A 16931-nucleotide genomic window follows, 5' to 3' on the forward strand; every position below is an offset into this window, starting at 1 on the left:
AAATGTGTTCTTGTATAATACATGCAGCTTTTATGACATCATATTAAAAGAGAGAAGATGCATCAGGACAATTGAAAGGAATAGTTCACCCAAAAATGAAAATTCTCTCATCACTTACTCACCCACATGCCATCCCAGATGTGTGTGACTTTATTTATTCAGCAGAACACAAAGAATTTTAGAAGAATATTTCAGCTCTGTAGGTCCAATGCAAGTGAATGGTGGGCAGAACTTTGAAGCTCCAAAAAGCACATAAATGCAGCATATAAGAAATCCATACAACTCCAGTGGTTTAATAATTATTAAATTAATGTTTTCAGAAGCGATATGATAGCTTTGGGTGAGACACAGACCAATATTTAAGTCCTTTTTAACTATAAATCTCCACTTTCAAATTTTTCTTATTTTATTTGAGTCGATTTGCATTCTTTGTGCAAATAGCCACCTACTGGGAAGGGAGACGAATTTTTAGGAAAAAAGGACTTAAATATTGATCTGTTTCTCACCCACCCAATGTAAAAACAAGGCAACTGAAATCATTATTTTAAATTCTACTTTCGTACCCCAAAAACAGACTTTTTGGTATAAAGTTTATGTTCATAAGAAATTGCACAGCTGCTGTAGTCCTTATAGAGCAACTTGTTAGCAGCTTATGTTTTCAAAGCACACATGTACAAAATTCATATTTGAGGTATGACTGTGTCTGATCTATGTTGTAGAACAAAATGGGAAAGTCTCTTCATAATGTCAGCCATAATGACATATATGAGAAACTTTCTGTGGAAGTCAAACAGGAACTACTGAGGTACCACATCCAGACAACACTGACTTTTAATCGCACATGTGTACATTAAGAAAGCATATAAACAATGACGTTTTGCACATGCACTATAGATACAGAGAGTGCTGTTTGAATAAGCACCTCTGCTTTAAATCTAACTTAAAAAGCCAAAGAAGATCGAGCATTTCAATCTGTAGCCTATAAATTTTACATTACTACATTACATAAAATGCACATTACTCATTCAGTGCATGGCAATTAAGACTAAGCAAAACCTCTGCATGAAAGCACATTCAGATGTTTTCAAAATACTCGAAAGACTGAACTAGTTGTGCCAGTTTTCTAAAATGTTTAAGAAAATGGTCAGCTTTAACGGCTCCAAGATACTTTCTGATGTGTTGATGCAACATTATTTAAGTCATCCAAAAAAAAAAAAAAAAAAAAAAAAAGGATCATTGTACTGTACATGAAATGTGGCTTACATATATTTGTTTTATAATGACTAATTTTATCCTCAGAAATAGCAAAAACTCTCCATTTAAAATAGGTATTGTATTGTTACTGATATCTGTGATATTCGCCTTGATGGTATCAGAAAAAGTAAATAAGTGGCATCACCCATTTGTTCTGAGCAGATGTCCTGCAGTAAACATGGATTTGTGGTTATTGTAACACAGTTCCGTGGAAAGGCGGAGGAGAGATCCGGCTTGACGATATAAATAATATTTTTATGAGAAACTGAACCAAAAGACAAATACACACAGGTGTCAGGCAGCTGCCCGTAACTCTCTCTCTATCGCACTGCCGTCTGCCGGCAGGTCATCCATGCCTTCCTGGATCTGGGAGGGGACAAGGGGAGGGAAACAACAACAAAAAAATGCGGTACTTGTATGCCGTAACGGCGATGGTACCAAATTAAAACACTATTTAAAAAGAGAGGGAAAAGGCCAACGCGGAGCAGCAGCGGGAGAGAGAGAGAAAAAAAAATGTACCCACTGGTTCTCCGATACGCCGTAGCCTGGTAGCACTCCTCCACCCTCTAGCAGACAACAGCCGCGCCAACACGGACGGATTGGAGGCAGTCTTCCGGCCCCTGGCGGACTGGAACGTTCCAGTGGACAGAAGGGGTCTCCCCCGTCCCTGGCAGCAGTCCTCCAGCTCACAGTCGGTGGTCTCAGACCTCGCCACGTTTCAGCTGCTGGTAGGGGTCTCCTCCACCCCTGGCAGCAGCTCTGACCACTTCAGGCAGTTGGTTAGGAGCCCCTCCTCCCCTCGCGGTCGGCGGCCGTTCCTCCGCTCTCAGGCAGCCGGGCTTCTCTGTCCCCCGGCGGATGGCTGCGGCTGCTCCGTTGGGGTGGATGGTAGTTGCGAGGACTCTACTACGGCGCATCCCTCCTCCTTCCTGGGTTTCGGCACCAGTGTAACACAATTCAATGGAAAGGAGGAGGCGAGAACCGGCTTGATGATATAAATAATATTTTAAAGAGAAACTGAACCAAAAGACAAATACACACAGGTGTCGGGCAGCTGCCCGTAACTCTCTCTCTGTCGCACTGCCATCTCCGGTCGCCTTTATCCCTCTCGGGCTTGATCAGCCTGATTAGGGGCCGGGTGTGCAGAATCACAACCCGGCCCCACCCTCCGCCCTGCCACAGTTATTGTCTGTTTATTCGAAGGTTTCCTTTCCAGGAATATCTTGTCTTATGAAAACTCAAATGGTCACAATGGTGACTGAGAGTATTTTCACTGCTGTTAATGTGCACACTATGATAACATTAAAAAACAACAATATTAACATGATAACAGTTGCCATTAAGATCCTCTATTGTGCAGCACACATTTATCACATCTGCAAGAACGCTTCTATCTTCAGAGAATCATCATGCATTTTTATTATTGCTATTTTCAGTATTTTCGAACTATAGTGAAGGTTCACTATGTTCAGCTAGGATCAGCAAAGTAACCACAGGCTGAGTTCACTGCATTAACTATCCAATGTTTGACAACCACAATGTGTCACAACATTTTCTGTCGTCATTTTAATGTATTTTTTTATCATTTCAAACCTAACAAATGTATTTTTGAGTGAAATATTTTGCTTGAAAAGTGTGCTTATGCTGGGTTAAAATGCTGGGTTAGTTTAACCCAGCGTTTGTTTTGTCCAGTTTTTACCGAGCGCTGGGTTGCCAATTGGGTTAGTTTTACCCCAGCCATTTTTAGAGTGTTATCGAAAAATCACTGTGGACGAAGTTTGTCAACAACCCACTAATACTTTCAGGTACACATTAATGGGAGGTACGAATCGGCACTAAAGTGTTTCCTTTTCTTTCATCAGAATGAAATTTATGTTTTTGTCTTGGAAATTTACCTATTTAAATTTGTAAAATATGCAGATAAGACACCACATTATTAAAAATGCACATATTTGCAATTTTGCACAGGCTTTTTTAAAAAAAGTGATATAGACTCCACAGAGAATGTTATATCTGAAACAACAGTTGGTTGCTGTTTTTTATTTGTTCTAATAATAATATTTATAAATAATATTTAATAAAATACTGCAAATCAACATCTATATGAAAGTTTCTTGTCTTTTTAAAAATACAATATCCTTTAAAATGCTGAGTGGAAAAACACCTAAATTACTAACAACATCATATAAGAATCACGTTTAAATTTAAGGCTCTGTACCTATAATTAAACATGAGATTTCACATTTGCTATAGCCCAAAACTTAGAAAGAGAACATGAAAGTTGGTCAGTTGTAGCGTGTTTAGCATTGAAATTCCGATTCATTCTAGTGAACGGACCTCGATCTCATTTGATTGTAAATTCTGACTAATTCTAGTGAATCGGTTCATCCTGAATGGACCTCGCTCTCATACTGTATGTGGCATTGGAAATTCGGACTCATTTTTGAATCGGTCCATTCTGAAAGGGCCTCGCTCTCATATTTAGCATTGAAAAGTCTGATTCAGTCTAGTGAATCAAACTGTGCTGAACGAACATTGCTCGCATATGTAGCATTGGAAAGTCGGACTCATTAGTGAATCGGGTAGTACTGAATGTGCCTCGCCCTCATGTTTAGCATTGAAAAGCCTGATTGATTCTAGTAAATCGTTTTGTTGTGAATAGGCCTCACTCTCATATGTGGCATTGAAATTTCTGACTCATTCTAGTGAATCAGTTCATGTTGAACAAACTCTTTTCATATGTAGCATTGGAAATTCCGACTTATTCTAGTGAATCGGTTCGTCCTGAACTGACATTGATTTCATAGAGTATTTTGCCTTGTACTGTATGTAGCAATGGAAATTCTGACTCATTAGTGAATCGGTTCATTCAGAATGGGCCTCTCTCTCTCATGCTTAGCATTGAAAAGTCTGATTCATTCTAGTTATCAGTTTGTTTTGAATGGGCCTCTCTCTCAAATGTTGCATTGGAAATACTGACTCATTCTAGTGAACTGGTTCATTCTGAATGGGCCTCAGTCTCAAATGTGGCATTGGAAATACTGACTCGTTCTAGTGAACTGGTTCGTTCTGAATGGGCCTCTCTCTCTAATGTTGCATTGGAAATACTGACTCGTTCTAGTGAACTGGTTCGTTCTGAATGGGCTTCAATCTCAAATGTGGCATTGGAAATACTGACTCATTCTAGTGAACTGGTTCGTTCTGAATGGGCCTCTCTCTCTAATGTTGCATTGGAAATACTGACTCATTCTAGTGAACTGGTTCGTTCTGAATGGGCCTCTCTCTCTAATGTTGCATTGGAAATATTGACTCGTTCTAGTGAACTGGTTCGTTCTGAATGGGCCTCAATCTCAAATGTGGCATTGGAAATACTGACTCATTCTAGTGAACTGGTTCGTTCTGAATGGGCCTCAATCTCAAATGTGGCATTGGAAATACTGACTCATTCTAGTGAACTGGTTCGTTCTGAATGGGCCTCTCTCTCTAATGTTGCATTGGAAATACTGACTCATTCTAGTGAACTGTTTCGTTCTGAATGGGCCTCTCTCTCTAATGTTGCATTGGAAATACTGACTCGTTCTAGTGAACTGGTTCGTTCTGAATGGGCCTCTCTCTCTAATGTTGCACTGGAAATACTGACTCGTTCTAGTGAACTGGTTCGTTCTGAATGGGCCTCTCTCTCTAATGTTGCATTGGAAATACTGACTCATTCTAGTGAACTGTTTCATTCTGAATGGGCCTCTCTCTCTAATGTTGCATTGGAAATACTGACTCGTTCTAGTGAACTGGTTCGTTCTGAATGGGCCTCTCTCTCTAATGTTGCATTGGAAATACTGACTCGTTCTAGTGAACTGGTTCGTTCTGAATGGGCCTCTCTCTCTAATGTTGCATTGGAAATACTGACTCATTCTAGTGAACTGTTTCGTTCTGAATGGGTCTTGCTCTCATATGTGGCATTGAAAAGTCTGATTCGTTCTAGTGAACTGCTTCGTTCTGAGTTGTTTTCTGGGCTGTTCTCTGAATAGTTCTGTGAATTCTTTTGTGAACTGCAATGTGTATTCATAAAATTTCCTAAATACAAGGATGCTTTGGTCATTGTTGACTAGTTTTCAAAATACTTAGAAAAGTGCTAAGAAAATTGCTTAGGAAAAGACAAGGAATACATTGCTAATTTACTGCTAAATCACTGGTTTGAGACCTCATTACCAGATGGGAAATGCTACACTGATTCATACGAGGCACATATTTTACTGGTTAGGTTGATGAAGAAGTTTGCTAACTTCTGGGTCTCAGTTGTATCTCCATTGTCTAGGATAGTCATCAGGCTTGGTAGAAAGGGTTAACCACGCTTTTTAAACATGATTTGTGAAATATGGACTAGCATGAGTAGATGCTCTTACATTAGTTCCATTAATATACAGTATGTTCAGCTTATAATGATTTGGGCTGAGTTCTTTTGAGGTTATCAAAGTTTAACAAATGTTGTTACAGGATTTTTCATGGTTTTTACTGCTGTACAAAAAGATTTAAAAATGGGTTTAGGATGCATGGAAATACACTACATTGTAGTTTTATTAGTTACTCTTTCATTTCAGATGTAAAATAAATAGGAAAGACTAAAATGGATAAGTATTAGTTCCTTTAAATGAGCTCAAACTTAAATAACACTGACTGATAGTTATGAGGAAGTACCTTGTGTTTCAATGACTTGGTAGCTACCCTCATGATGATTATCTTACACCACACTACAGCTTGGTCACCAGAACAAGAAGAAAGCGTGAAGAAGATGGTCTCTGTGGAGTGTTATCTTTTTTAAGATAGTCAAAATAAAGTCCAATTCCAACATGGATGTCTAAATAAATGTGTTATTCCAACAGAGGACAGACTCTCATTTTTTTTGTTTTTGCAGATTGACGATGTCATTCAAATAATTTGCTGAGAGATTTGAATCTTATCATACAGAGGACAATTTGTGATAACCTCTGGCAGACAGACAAACAGGAACCGTTTTCAGATTCAAGATTATTTGTCTGAAAGAGAGGACTATGAAGATTTTGTGAACTCTGGTTTGGTGTTTGCTGTTTCATGAGACATTCTGAGCAACAAAAGTCAATTGGATGCTTTAAAATTGACAAGATGGGTTTTTATCAATTCAAAGATTTATGGGTGAAAGGAGCCAAGTTAAATTCAAATTATTTTTAAGTCCTTTTTTTTGGTTTTATCAACATACAGGAGTAGTGTCGTCATGATACCAAAATTTCAGTCGTCGGTATTGATACCAGTGAAATTTTATGGTTCTCGATATCAGTTTCAATAACTCAGCAAAAATGTGCTAATATGGTAATGTGTAATGTGTACGTCATGGTCGCCGAGCCAGGGTCCCACGTCAGGGTCACCGAGCCGGGGCGCCACGTCATGGTCGCCGAGCCAGGGTGCCACATCATGGTCACCGAGCCAGGGTCCCACGTCATCGTCACCGAGCCGGGGTGCCACGTCATGGTCGCCGAGCCGGGGTGCCACGTCATGGTCGCCGAGACGGGGTGCCACGTCATGGTCGCCGAGCCGGGGTCCCACGTTATGTTCACCGAGCCGGGGTCCCACGTCATGGTCGCAGAGCCGGGGTCCCACGTCACGGTCGCCGAGCCGGGGTCCCACGTCATGGTCGCCGAGCCGGGGTCCCACGTCATTGTTGCCGAGCCGGGGTGCCACGTCATGGTCGCCGAGCCGGGGTCCCACGTTATGTTCACCGAGCCGGGGTCCCACGTCATGGTCGCCGAGCCGGGGTCCCACGTCATTGTCGCCGAGCCGGGGTGCCACATCATGGTCGCTGAGCCGAGGTGCCACGTCATGGTCGCAGAGACATGGTCACAATAGCCACATTAGGCTATTCAGTTCTGAATACGTTTATTAGTTTTAATTCTACTAGAAGCTGGTGCGACTTGGGTTGACGGTGTTTGTGTAATTGCATAGTCCTATATATTGGCTAATATTCAAAATATTTATTTGAAATTTCAGCGCATTGTTTGAAATCATGTTACGTGCCGTTCACATGCTTGAACTATTTGAATTTATTTTTGCACTAAAATTACATGCAGCGCCACAAAAGAGCAAAATGTATGAGTCTCAACTCGAGACGTTTAACAGTTTAAGTACGTTTTAATTTGACATGGTGTCTAAAAACACAAACAAGCCATCAAAGAGGTCTATCTAGCGCATGTTTACATTGAAATCATTTATAAAACTGTGCAGACGGACACATAAACATGCTCAATGTGAATGGCCCCTCAGTGTAAGACTAGAACTCTGTAGAAACGTTTGATCATACTTGTTTATTCTTTATTATTTGTTACTGCACATCTTCACCCTCCATGCTGAGAATGAGACACAAAACCCACATTTATACAAAGAATCTCTAACATTCACTTAAAATCCCCATTAGCTGTGTGATAAAATGTGATTAGAATTTGAAGTGCTATTAATATAGTAGGCTACAAATCTGAAAATGGTAATATATGCTGAACAAAATGACAATTATCATATATGTAACATATTTTTTAAACACTTGTGGAATTTAAATGTGTACATAAATGCTCAAATATATTAACTCTAATTGTATTTGTTCGATTTCTCAGGGCCAGCAAAGCCTTCTCTGCTGACCTAACATGCCAAATAAATGATGGTGAATTGAGCGTGGTTGCCGCGGTGTATGGCGTGAAGCCTCCACACACGCTATGTCTCCGTGGCAACGCGCTCAACAAGCCACGTGATAAGATGCACTGGTTGACTGTCTCAGACGCGGAGGCAACTGGGATTCGTCCTCCGCCACCCGGACTGAGGCGAATCACTACGTGACCATGAGGACTTAGAACACATTGGGAATTGGGCATTCCAAATTGGGAGAAAAAGGGGAAAAATCCCCCAAAAAAACAACAACAAAAAACATTGTGTACCAAATGGTATTATCCTTTGAACAATGAGAATTTGGGGGTGAATGGGTTCTTGACTTCCTGGGGTTTAACCTTGTTAACATACAGGAGATCATTTAAATTGTAGGTCAAGGAGGGGGATAGACCTCCAGAATTATGCAGTATTTGGCCTTATAAAGACCTTATAACTTTGTCACCATTAGTTTTACCAACATGGGAAAGAGACCATTATACCAGTCGCACAGAGACCTCTTAAATGATATCAAACACATACAGTTGCATTCTTTGTTTTCATGGTATTTGTTATATTATTACAAATAAATCTTGTGTCTTTGTATTGGTCCTGAGCTGTCGAAGGGGAGAAGGGGGAGAGAGAAGAGGGGGCAGCAAGGTGATTTGCAATTTATCACATGTGGTGATATTCAGGTGAAGATTTCAGCTTTTGTGAGAGAGTTCTATGACGTTGATTCTCGCAGAGCTCTTTGACTTTTACCGGAAATGGCGACATCCTTGTGCCAGCCTTACGCATTTGTCATCAGTGTTTACACACAAATCTGGACACAGGCCCTACAATTCAGAATGAAATGACAGAAAGCTTAGTCAGATGTTTTATCACTTTTGATTTATTATATGTTGCTTGATGTTATTTTTCTTTCCAGAAGTTCTATAGTCACTTAATGCGGTCATCCAAGTGTATTAGAGTTATAATGTATCAGGGAAGTTTTGTATAGATATTGCATACCACAATTAGCTCAAACACAATAATGACATATTTACTACAATAAATGTCGCAAGGTTGTGTATACATAATCTTTAAATTTCATAACAACTAAACAGAAACTTGATAGTGTTAATTATTGAGATGTAATGAAATGTGCCCACCACCAGCACATATAAATAGTGGTAACCTACAGTCACCTTAAGGATCTATTTAGTCTACTTGATCTAACCCTTAAAAATAACTTTAGTTGGTGTATCCTGATGTAATGTCCTACAGTTTGTCCTGACTTGAGCATCCTGTAGAGCATGTAAAACACAATGTGAGTCTTAAATGTCTGTTCACTGACATTCTGTTCTGTTCTAAAGACCCACATTGTGTTTTACATCCTCTACAGGATGCTCAAGTCAGGTAAAACTTTAAGTTAAGTGACTGTAGATCTTTGTGAAAGTGAACTTCTGGAAAGCAAAATAACATCAAGCTTTATATAATAAATCAAAAGTGATAAAACATCTGACTTTTTATCATTTAATTCTGAATTGTAGGGCCTGTTTCCAGATTTGTGTGTAAACACTGATGACAAATGTAAAAGAAGAGATACTATGTCCACACAATAGCAAAAATAAGAGATAAACTCATCATAGAAAAAAGCCTTAACTATGAAGTTATTTTAAAAACATGAGTGTCAAAGTAAACTCAGCCTGTGCATTTGTGTGTGACACACCTCTGACTTAGGACCATGAATGTATAGTTTCAGGGTAATAATTAGAGTTAGGATGCCTTATGTGTGCGTAACAGAAGTCATTTGATTGTTTTCCAGTATGCTAACATCCCATTTCTTTATAATGTTCACACTTGAATTTACATGGGATTTTATGATAACTGTGTACAATATACAATACAAAACTTTGAAAAAATCTTCTTTAGCCACATATACTGTGAACACATGTACAGCATACCTTCATGGAGCACTTAGACAAAAAGAAAAACTTTTTTTGCTTGTGTTCTCTAAATTAAAAATATTCAGTAAATTTATGATATAGGTAACATACACAACAGAGCCTACCCATGTCACGGTATTATTATTCTTAATTATATCTCTGTTATTTGTAATATGACTAGCATTTACTACATTGCCTGATCATCAGTGTTATCACTTTACTACTGTACTAAAACTGTTTTAATGAATGTTTTCGTGTGTAAAATGGATTTCCCCAGTTTTATGAATTGGTAATGAGGAATGTACAGCTTTAATAAGATTGAAATGGCTACCATCACACACGTATTGTTCAAAATTGTGTTTAAGTTCCAAAAATTTCAGATAAAGTACCCCTTTGAAATAATAAAAAAAAAAAACTTTTCAAAACACTGTTAGCTTAATAAGTTTAATTGTAACACCATATGAACCATCACAGACTTCAGAGATTTTATTCTGCATACAGTTGGGCTCCTCTAGACGCAGTGGTCACTTCAAATAAAGATTTCTTTGGAGATATGTGATTATTCAACTCTCAGTTTTTACAAACCAAATCTGAAAAGACTTTCTACTTTAGAGACCTATTTTAGTCTGTTTGTTAAAGATGCTGCAAATCTGTTATTGTACTTCTCTTGCTGATGTCAATTTAACACAGCAGCTTATTGAAGACATGCATGTATCAAATACAGAGCCATGATGAGTAATAAAATACATGTTAACAGAAACAGAAAACCATTGAACAATGTTTTAAAACAGTTTAATAACATTTTGCTTTGAAGAAAAAAAGAGGGGGAAAAGACATTAAAAACTCTTCTAAACACTTTTCTCTTTTTTTTTCACATGTTTGGTTGTCACAATGTTTTTACAGTGAAAAGAAATCGTAAAAGGCCAGGAAACTCATCGCACTATCTTGTTTTCCTGAACAGGATCACACAAGACCCCGTCTGGTCTGATGAAGGTGTGAACAGGGGGTATGTGCCTAACCTGAAACCCCTCCCACCCCAGGCCTCTTGAGTGCCCGTAAGAAATCATTATGGCTTGGAAGCTCTTGTGAAAGGACTTTGATCAGAAAAATGTACGATTCTTTGTGCTAAAGATACATTTTAAATTGAAAGCATGATATTTTATTTAAAATAGTGTTTGTTGAAATAAAAAAGTTAAACACATTTAATGTTAAAGCTTTTTGTTTATTATCTTTAAAGTGTCTAGGTTAGTAATGTGCTTGACAACGTAATGCATTTTGTTTCAAAAATAAAATTTTCTCCTCTGTTAAAAGTAAAAATGCAAGACAATTTGTGTTAAAGCTACATCTAAAATTAAACAAGATGTTTTATTGTTTTTAAATGACATAACGAAACACAAAACTTTATTTTTGTTGAACTGTTCATGTTTAAAGCAGATGTGAGTTTTGCTGCATAACAGTTGTCTTTTAGAAACACATTTTATCTCACTGTTAAAAGTAAAAAAACTTTTGTATTAAAGATACAGCTAGAAATATATAAAATTGAATATTGTGTTGCAGTAACACAAACCAGTTTGGTAAAACACTGGATTGCTAAACTTTTTTTTACCTTTTGTTCATCGTCTTTTAAGTGACAACGTTAGAGATGTGCTTCACAATCTAATACCTATTGTTTAAAAATCACATTTTCTTCTCTTTTGTTAAAATAAAAATGTAAGACTATTTGTGTTAAAGCTACATCTGCAATTATATGAAATGCATTACTGTGTTATAGTAATAGGGGTTTGATTACATAACGTTATGTTCGACTTTATTTTTGTTAAACCATTTGTTCGTTATCTTTAAAGTAACTGAGTTTGTTGCACCATGTTCACCTTTTTTGTTTTGGAAACACATTTTCTCCTCTTTGTTAAAAGTAAAAAATGAACAAACTTAAAGATACAACTAGAATGATATAAAATCGTTGTTGAAGTAACACAAACCTGTTTGCTAAAATACTGTAACGCTATGTGAATATGTGAATTCGTTTGCAGCACTTCCTTATCATTGTAGAACGATACTCTCTTATCTTTGATAAATGTAAAAATGTAAGACAGTTTTGTGTTAAAGACAAAAGTAAAATTAAACGAAAGGCATTATTGTATTTTAGTAACATAACCCTGTTTGTTAAGCTAATGTTAAACTTTGTGTTACTTAACCCATTTGTTTATCTTCTGTATAGTGACTATGAAAGTACGTTTTGTTGCACATCATCATATTTTGTTTTAGCTATATTTTTACATTGTGTGCTCGGGAGAGCGACAGCAAATAATGTATGCCTACCTTGCAGAACACCTCTGTTGAGAGTGCCGCTCTGATCCGTATATGTCTATTATTATTAATTAACGGACCAGACACTAAAATTAAAATAAAATTGTCACATAACATCTACACACTTCTAATAACAAATATATAAATATAAGAAAATTATCTTTATGTAAACTTACACAGTTGATCAATGCAGACCAAGTTTTCGCGTTCATCGATATGTCCTGAATTGCATACACACAAGATTTTTTTCAAATACTTAATAAATAAATAAATCGTACAAACAACACATACTTTTGAAAATAAATGCCATTTTAAAAGAGCAATGTTACGCGTTAAACAACCCGTCGTGGTGTTGCGCACAAACCTCAACGCAAACGCCGCTACAGTGATTATAGAAAACGTCTCGGTTACTGTCGTAACCGTCGTTCCCTGATGGAGGGAACGAGACGTTGTGTCGATGTAGTGACTCTAGGGGTCGATCTTGAGAGCCCCAGACACCTTCAGATCTTTGAGAAAAGGCCAATGAGAATTGGCGAGTAGAATTTGCATGCCACTCCCCCCGACATACGGGTATAAAAGGGAGGCTGGAATGCAGATTCATTCAGGTTTTTGCACTGAGGAGCCGAGACAAGGTCCCGGCCATTACAGCAGTGAACCAAGATGTTCCCCTTCTGTCACTCACTCGATGTTGTGTTGATGTAGTGACACTAGGGGTCCCTATACGAAATGCCACAATGGCTGAACTGTGTTACATGAACTGCTGATGCAGGTGTAGGCAAGCTATTGTGAGCATAGGAACAGATGCACTCAGAAAGCATTTCTATTTAAGGGGCAATATTTGACTCCTGGAGTTGTTTTTCATGGGCAATTTTACATTTTAGGAGGGTACTGTTGGGCCATTATCTGGCACAACAATTCTAATTCATGTTTCACCTTTGTGGTTTTAATAAACTATTGTCACACACAAAAGTGCATCATGAGTTACTAGGATATATAATGAATATATTAATTACATTTCAACAACACAACGGCTAGGGATGTGTAAAACGGCAAAATTTCAAAATTGACTAGTCGTGGGTTATGTCGATGAGTAGTCAAAGCCCTGTATAATTAGGTTGGAGTAATTTCCACAAGACACCAATCAGATGTGTTTTTTAGACACTAAGCACAGCCCTTCAATAGGATAACAGACTCAAAACTCAAAACTTCCTCCTCATGGGCCACAAAGACTCTTCCCCACAAAATGTCAGTGCCCTTGCCTGCCAACGAGCCGACGGCCATGCCTGCCATGGCCAACGAGCTGGAAGCTTCGTCCATCCCAGAGCCAGCACTGTCAATCTCGTCTATCCCAGAGCCAGCGTTGCCGCCTCATCTGTCCCAGAGCCTGCGTTGCCAGCTTCTTCTGTTCCAGAGCCTGCATTGCCAACTTCAGCCTACTGCAGGAGGAGAAGGAGAAAGGCTTCCGTTTCCAAGTCTCAGCCCATGTTCACAACCACAGAGGTCGTCTCCGAGTCTCTGCCCATGTACACGACCACGGAGGTCGTTTCCAAGTCTCAGCCCATTTTCACAACCACAGAGGTCGTCTCCGAGTCTCTGTCCATGTTCACGACCACAGAGGTCGTACCCGAGTCTCTGCCTATGCCCACAACCACAGAGGTCGTACCTGAGTTTTTGTCTACGCCCACGACCACAGAGGTCATTCCCGAGTCTCAGTCCATGCCCACGACCAGAGAGGTCATACCCGAGTCTCTGTCTATGCCCACAACAATAGAGGTAGTTCCCGAGTCTCAGTCCATGCCCACGACCACAGAGGTCATTCCCAAGTCCTGATCCAGTCCCTACCCTGAGGTGGTCTCCTGGTTGTCCGCCTGATATACTCTGGTCTTCTGGGTCTTCTGGCTGTCCACCTGATCTGCTCTGGTCTTCTGAGTCTCCTGGCCGTCCGCCTGATCTGCTTTGGTCTTCTGGGTCTCCTGGCCATCCGCCTGATATACTCTGGTCTCCTGGGTCTTCTGGCCGTCCACCTGATCTGCTCTGGTCTTCTGAGTCTCTTGGCCATCCGCCTGATCTGCTCTGGTCTTCTGGGTCTCCTGGCCGTCCACCTGATATACTCTGGTCTCCTTGGTCTCCTGGCCGTCCACCTGATCTGCTCTGGTCTTCTGAGTCTCCTGGCCGTCCGCCTGATCTGCTCTGGTCTCCTTGGTCTCCTGGCCATCTGCCTGATCTGCTTTGGTCTTCTGGGTCTCCTGACCGTCCACCTGATCTGCTCTGGCCTCCTTGGTCTCCTGGCCGTCTGCCTGATCAGCTCTGGTCTCCCTGGTCTCTCGGCTGTCCACCCGATCTGCTCTGGTCTCCCTTTAAAGTACTTACTTTTTTAAATATTGCAATTTTAGATAAGTAATAATTTGTTGTGAAGTGCTTTGTTTGAGTAACTTACCCAACTTCTTATGAGAAATGTAATCTACGTTATCAAACGTTGCACGAAAGCACATTTTCCAAATGCTTCCAATACTGAAGAATTTAAAAAAATCTCAGCTTTAACATTTTTAAGATCCAACACTGTTTGAATAATTGCTTTGAAAAAATAAGATTGCTTCTGTAGAATGTGGCTGTTTGATATAAAATATTTGTTTTAGAATTACCCATTTTATCCTCAGAAATGGCAAAAAAAAAAAAAAAAATGGTCCATTTGTAGAGGTATCGTATTCACACTGACGGTATCAGATCGAAAAGACAATAAGTGGCATTGCCCATCCCTTCTGTGCAAATGTCCGTCAGCAAACATAGACTTCTGACCAGTGAGATAAGTTATTATCTGTTTATTTGTCAGTCAGCCCTGTAACAAAACTCTTGCCAGGAATCTCTAGTCTTGAAAGAACACTGAAACTGTCACATTGGTGATCGAGTGTATTATCACTGCTGCACTTAGCACACACTGAGATAACGTTAAAAAAAATAAATTAAAAAAAATAAAAATAAAACAATACTATTCATATAATAACAACTGCCATTAATTAACATGTGTTTTATCCCACATTCGCAAGAACGTTTCTTTCTTCAAAGAATCATCATCATGCATTTAAAATACCAGTTGAAAGATTGCAGACATCTTCACATATTATTACTATTTTATAATGAAGTCAAGTGAAGTTCCTGCACAGCAGTGTAATGCCACTATTTACAATAAGTGTAAATGTCACCTACTGTACCATACCTTAATTTGGTAATTTAATTATTTCTTATTCATTTGCACAGACTTTAATTAAAGACACTTATTAATTTGTGCATGTGATGTGTGTGTGTGTGTGTGTGTGTGTGTGTTTATAGTAGTTATACTTACCTGTACATATACCTGTGCTGATAAACTACAGTTGACAGTTTTGTATTTTTAAACGTTATGCTTTTGACTAAATAGACTTGTTTATTTGCATAGTTTTAAACTTGCTTAGTTATTGATGTTGGGTGTGTTTGGATAGGTGTACTTGTAGATAGGGGGCCCCATTTTGAAAATCTGCATAATCCCCCCAAAATGCTAGGGCCATCCCTGAGTGTAACCACAATTTTATTTCAACATATTTACTACAAACATGTTCCACTAACTTTTGGGTTAACACTAACTAACAAAATTTCTGCATTTTGATGGATTACTTAATCATCTGAAACCTAACAAATCTTAATTTGGTGAAATGCTTTGCTTGCAAAGTGTGCTTGTGTGCTACCTTTCTTTGAAATTAGTGACAGCATGATATTTTGTTATATAATGCAACAACATTTGTTCACTTTTAAGTATGTGTCCAATGTGCAATGCATTCATGCAAAATAACTTGAGTAATACATATAGCTGTTGTTATATTAACCGCAGTCATTCTGTCTGCAACTTTTCTTCCTGTTGCTGTGAGATAAGAAATGACACGCCCACAAACTCTTATCGAACAGAAAGGCAAAATATATTACTGTTGAATAAAACTGCAACAAATACAGTTCATTCAATGGATATTTGTTTTAAGATTTTAAAGTTATTCACTGACCACTTTTTAATGCACTATCATGAAGTGGCTTCAGAGTAATAACTACAGTAAATGGATACAAAATAAAGAAACTGTTGTTGTCTGGTAATTGAAAGTACGGCTGTAAATAGGTGACAACAGGCAAATAGACTGGTCTCAATAGCAATTTTCATACTCTAACGCCACTGCCACATCACAGCTTCTAAAACAGACAAACTGTGTATGAGGAACTGAAACATGTCAGCTTTACCCAAAAGAGATAATGCAGATCATTTAGAAATACTTCAACTTGCATCTTTCAAAGTAACATGGTTTGTACCTTGCTAATACCATGATATATCTGACATGAAGATTCACCTAAAAATGCTAATTCATTTTCTCACCATCATGTTGTTCCAAACCCGTAGGACAATCTTTCATCTGTGCAATACAACAGAAACAATTTAAAAGAATGTTCCTTGTTCAATACAAGTTAAGCTCAATCGACAGCATTTGTTGCATAATGTTGATTACCAAAAAATTGGTTTTGACTCGTCCCTCATTTATTAACAAAAGCAACAATTGCAATTACAGTAAGGCACTTATAAAAGTAAATGAGGCCAATCTGCAAATGTTACAATACACACTGTTACAAAGGTTTAGCCACAAGGTGTGAACATAATGTGTTAACATGATTTTACTGTGATAATATTGCTGTTCTACATGATTTCATGTGTTGAAATCACTTACAAGTTTTACTGGCATTATGCAATGCCTTGTCATGGCAACAGAGATGTAA

Source organism: Myxocyprinus asiaticus, chromosome 47 (assembly GCF_019703515.2).
Source record: "Myxocyprinus asiaticus isolate MX2 ecotype Aquarium Trade chromosome 47, UBuf_Myxa_2, whole genome shotgun sequence".
Taxonomy (NCBI): domain Eukaryota; kingdom Metazoa; phylum Chordata; class Actinopteri; order Cypriniformes; family Catostomidae; genus Myxocyprinus; species Myxocyprinus asiaticus.